The following is a 5,501-nucleotide window of genomic DNA, read 5'->3' as shown; positions in this document are numbered from 1 at the left end:
TATCTTGTTCTCCAAGCCTGCGAAGGAAGACTTTTGAAGTAAAGACAGTGAAGGGGACCTCTCTGGTGGTCCAGAGGTTAGGACTTGGCGCTTTCACTGCCATGGCCCTGGGTTTAGTCTCTGGTTGGGGATCTAGGATTCCACAAGCTGCGTGGTGTGGCCTAAAATAAAATAAAGAAAAAAAAAAAGAAAAAAATAATAATAAAGAAAAATAAAATAAAATAAAGACAGTGAGCAGAAGCCTGAGCGAAGGAGGTGGGCCATGCGGATCCGGGGAAGGTGTGGAGGTTCTGCCAACAGAAGGAATTCGGCATGTCTGAGGCATAATGAGGAGGCCAGGATGGCTCCAGCGGAGGGAAGCAGAGTGTGGTAGCCCATGGGGGTAGAGAGATAGGCAGAAGTGATGCGGACTTAGGCCTCACAAAAGTGAGCTGGGAAGGAGATGGAGGTGCAAGGGCAGACCAATATAACCTAGGGATTTTGCTGTAGAAGGGAATAGAGAAACAGGATGATAAACTAGCCCACTGGACCTGCAGGGAGAAGGAGAACTGGAACAGTCACTGATGACCTCGCCGAGAGGTTTCAGAGCAGCAGAGGTGACAGATTGGGGACTGCTGTGTCAGGCAGGAGGCTGGCACGTCTTCCCTGAGACTGGAAAGAAAGAGGGAGGAAAGGGTAAACACGTAGATAACCTGAAGGAAGTGGAGGGTTTCTGCCAACATTCTTTCTCTGTGGCCTGAACTTTACCATCACTGTTTTCAGAAGCCTGACTTTAGCAACCAAAGAGGAAGATGTTACCTGAACAGCAGAGCCAAGATGGCAGCAGGTTGAGGAAGGTCCTGAAAGAAAGGGTGAGCTCTAGTTACAGCCCCTCTTTCTAAGGCTGAATCTGTCTAGGTGGGTCTGGTCAGAAAAGCCTGTCTGACCAGGACAGCAAGTGCAAGACAGCATATCTGAAAACAGGCTACAGCTTCAGGACCCAGGACTTCACTCCTGGATGTTCCATTAGTTTAGGAATCCTCCAGCCCTGACTGGGGAGCTGGTGATTCAGAGGAGCTAATGGACCCTCAGCAGGAAAGAATCCTTCCTTCCATTTCATTGTTTCCCAAGTCACACCTGTGAAATAATGAGGGTGACCTTTGCACCCAGAAAAAGGATGCACCAATTAAGAAGCCTCGAGCCAATAAAATGGTGATTCTGTGCTACTCAAAGTGTGGTCCCTGAACCAGCAGCATCAGCATCACCTGGGATTTTGATAAAAATACAGAATCTCAAACCTGTGGAATCAGTCTTACTTGAACAAAATTTCCAACTGATTCTGATGTGCTAATCTAACCACTAATTTTGAGAACCACTAACTTAAGCCAAGAAGATATTTATTTGGAGAGTTAAATCTAGAGTATATTCAACAGCCTCCCTGATATAATTGAGGACTAACCATTATTAGAGTTGTTTTTATTTTTATTTTTAAATTCTGATGCTTATTGCCTCATGGTTATAAAATGGCTGCCACAGCTCCTAGAATCTTGTGCACCAACATGACAACATTCAAAGGCAGGGAATGGGGTGCAGGGCCAAGGTGATAAGAGCTTGTTTTGTGAACTCTCTCCTTTTGTCAAACAGGGGAAAACCTTTCCCAGATCCCTGCAAGAGATGTCCCCTTGGTTCTTATTGGGCAAAAATGTGTCACCCTCTCCTGCTAGGGAATCTGGGATGTTTTGACTTTTTCATTGTCCATAGTAGGAAGCAGAAAATAGAGAAGGAGGCTGGGAAGGGCTACTGGGCAACCAGTCACTAGCGTTGCCATAAAAGGCAAACATGAAACATAAATGTGCATATGGCAAAGTTAACACATTAAATAAATAAGTAATTAGTTAAGTAATTATTTAATGAGAGAAAACAAGGAAGATCAGGGTCTCCCATTAATTTTCTGTCTTTAATTTATCTGATCAATTAATAAATCATTTTTTTCTGTTTAAATGATTTGCTTCATGTTTGTCCAGATCAAAAATGAAAAGGTTTTCTTTAAAATATAAGTTCCTTTGAAAACAGAAATTCCCATCTGAATGTAAACTCTGTGTACTATTCCTAGCTCACTGTCATTACATTCGGTAAAAATAGAGGTGAAGAGACCAAAAATAAGGTAGTCAACCACATTTATTAATGCTCTTCAACATATAAACATATTGTCCACAGCAGTTGTATATAAAAACTCTTAGAATTTAGCATACCCTTTAACACAGAAATTCCACTTCTAGGAATTAGTCCTAAGGAAATAATCAAGGATGCATTTCAAAAACAGCCATTAACAAGCCGCCTATAAAAACAGGGGACAACCTAAATCTGCAATGACAGGGTGCTGGTTGATGATACAGCTATACAATGAGATACTAAATAGCTATAAAACAACAACAACAACAGCATTGAGTAGTATTGGATGTCATGGGAAAATGTTCACAATATATTTATTAAGTAAAAAAAGCAGTTTATAAGGCAGTAAGTATGTAACATAACCACATTTTAGTTTTTTTAAAATATAATTATGTTAAAAAAAACAAAACACCGCAAGGACACACTACAAAATGTTACCTTTCTGGATGGCCCGATTATGTGAGGTTTGATTTTTCTTTTGACTCCTCTGTAGTAAATATGTTTTACTTTGCTGTGAGAAAAGAAGAGGGTTTGTGGTGCTAGATTAAGATCTAGGCTTCCCTTTCTCACCTTTTCTCCCTACCTCCCTACCCTCAGGCTAAGCAAGAAATTCCACCCCCCACCCCCAACTCAGAAAGCTGTGGAGGCTTCTGGGGATCCCTCCCACTTGGCCAAGTTTCTGTTTTGCTGGAAACTCTTAATGTTTCCATTGTCTGATTTGAGAGTGTTCAAATTATTCATCTTAATTAAGTAGAACTAGGTGTTGTTTTGATGGAGACTCTCACCCAGCAGATTTTCTTTACCACTTGTTTGTTTTAGAAGCCAAGAATGAGCAGGGTTGAGAGCGAGGGCAGATGGCCCACCAGGCACTATCTACATCTGAAAGGCAGCCTTTCTGATGCTGGAAGAAAGGACAGGATGGCCCCTGGCTGGTGCTTCCCACACTGCCAGTTACTTAAAAGTCTTGAAACCCCCGGCAAGGACTGTTTCTTTGCAGAAATAGCTTCCTGAGTTCCAAAGTGAGTCAAGTAATACTCCTTATCTAAGTAGTCCAGTGGTGGTTTCGTGAGTGGACATTTATCCTCTCAACTCAAAATGTATGTTCCCACTCTGTGCCACTTGATTCTGTGAAGTGATGGAGCCAGTCTAGAGAGGTGACCACCAGCAACCTGTCAGAGGTGTTGACATCTGAGCTGAGACTTGAAGGGCTTCCAACTATGAGCAAATTTGGAGGGATGGGCTTCCACACAGAGAAATAACAAGGGCAAGGGCTTGTGTGGGAATGAGCTTGGCCATTTCTAAGCAAGAAGGGCATCCTGGGAGGTCTTTTTCTGAGATAAATGCCTACAGTGGGTTGATGAACCAAAAGTTAGACATTTTTATGACTCTTGATATATATATATATGTGTATATATATATATATATATATATATATATATATACACATATATATATATAAAATATATATAGCTGGATTGTTTCCAGAATGAATGTAATTAAGATTTTGTGTCCTATTGTTGACAGCAGTTATCCTTGGAGAGTGGGATTCAGAGGTTGACAGGATGAGAAAAGAGACTTAAAAGTTTCCATCTTCAAAAAAATAAGTTTCCATTTTCTGAGTGATTTGAATTTTGAGCCAAGAATATGTCATTTTTATAGCTTGAAGCAACCTATTGTTCTAGAACACTGGACATAAGCAGGGTGGTAGATACAGTGTTTTATTATTCTAAATATCATATATATGTATTTAAGCTCCATTATATGTATGAAGTATTTCATACTAAAGACCTGATTTTTATAAAATGTATTAATTTATACACTGCCAGCTAGCTCTAAATGTGATAGTTTCACCACTGTTGCACAAATATCGACCATTCTTCCTCTTTAACATTTTTGCCTCTTTGTTTGAGTTCAGGCTCTGGCATGCTCTGATGTTTGACAAGTCACTTCATCCTCTGTAAGTTTCAGTTTTTTGTCCAATGAGAAGAAAGATCCGACTAAGTTCTCAACTCCCTAACAGAATTGTTCAGGAAGTTAATTGAAATGGTACATGGAAAGGCACTTAGCAGATTTTTAAATGTAATAGACTAGTGAATTCCCTGGTGGTCCAGTGGTTAAGACTTCATAGATTCACTGCTGAGGGCCTGTGTTCGATCTCTGGTCAGGGAACCAAGATCCCACAAGCTGTGCAACTCGTCCAGAAAACAAAACAAAAATGCAATGGATTAGAACAAAGGAATGAGAACTAAAAGAATTTCCATCTGAAATGAATTCCCTCTTTATCCACATCTCAACAAGCTAGTGGCTTCTCAAGACAGATTTTCTAGACTCTCTCATTCACCCTGCTCTGCCTGTTATCTATATTTTATCTCAAATGTTGCTCGCTTTGGCAGCACATATACTAAAATTGGAATAACATAGAGAAGATTAGCATGGCCCCTGCACAAGGATGACGTGCAAGTTTGTCAAGTGTTCCATGATTTTTATAGGCATCAAGAGGGAAGTGGGGCCCTATATGTGAGACAGCAAAAGAGACACAGATATAAAGAACAGTCTTTTGGACTCTGTTGGAGAAGGCGAGGGTGGGATGATTTGAGAGAATAGCATTGAATCATGTATATTATCATATGTGAAACAGATCGCCAGTCCAGGTTTGATGCATGAGACAGGGTGCTCAGGGCTGGTGCACTGGGATGACCCTGAGGGATGGGATGGGGAGGGAGGTGGGAGGGGGGTTCAGGATGGGGAACACATGTACACCCATGGCTGATTCATGTCAATGTATGGCAAAAAACCACTACAAAATTGTAAAGTAATTAGCCTCCAATTTTTATTTTTATTTTTTTATTTTTCCAATTTAAATAAATAAATTTTTTTTTAAAAAAGAGGGAAGAGAGGAGTGGGAGGAATTGGGCAATTGGGGTCGACATACATATACTGTTGATGCTATGTATAAAATAGATGATTAATGAGAACATGCTATGTAGCACAGGGCACTCTACTCAATGCTCTGCGGTGACCTAAATGGGAAGGGAGTCCAAAACAGGGGACGTGCATACATACAGCTGATTCACCTTCTGTGCAGCAGAAGCTAACACAACATTCTAAAGCAACTATACTCCAATAAAAATTAAAGAGTTAATTCTCTCTCAAATGTTCCTAAACCTAAGTCTATACAGTGTGACACATTAATTGTTTTGCGTGCATTAACGATGACATTTCCCAGAAGAGGGTCCAGTGAAGGTGTGGTGTTCTGAGAGTGGCATTTTAGAGGAGAGGAGATAATGTGGGTGGAAAGGGGGGGTCTTTCCAGACTGAAGTTACAGAGAGTAGGATGGGTTGGGAAGAGA

At 40.8% G+C, this 5,501-nt stretch overlaps 1 non-coding gene across 1 annotated transcript; it reads left to right on the top strand.

The window, feature by feature from the left end:
* Positions 1 to 4,528: 4,528 nt before the first annotated feature.
* On the top strand, positions 4,529 to 4,635 carry LOC136172731 (U6 spliceosomal RNA). Its single transcript, XR_010664081.1, has one exon. It is a non-coding gene; the product is annotated as a U6 spliceosomal RNA (small nuclear RNA).
* Positions 4,636 to 5,501: the final 866 nt, after the last annotated feature.

The sequence above is a fragment of the Muntiacus reevesi genome, chromosome 7 (genome assembly GCF_963930625.1).
Source record: "Muntiacus reevesi chromosome 7, mMunRee1.1, whole genome shotgun sequence".
Taxonomy (NCBI): Eukaryota; Metazoa; Chordata; class Mammalia; order Artiodactyla; family Cervidae; genus Muntiacus; species Muntiacus reevesi.
Note: the sequence above shows the minus strand (reverse complement) of the source record. Positions and strands in the feature narration are given on the sequence as shown.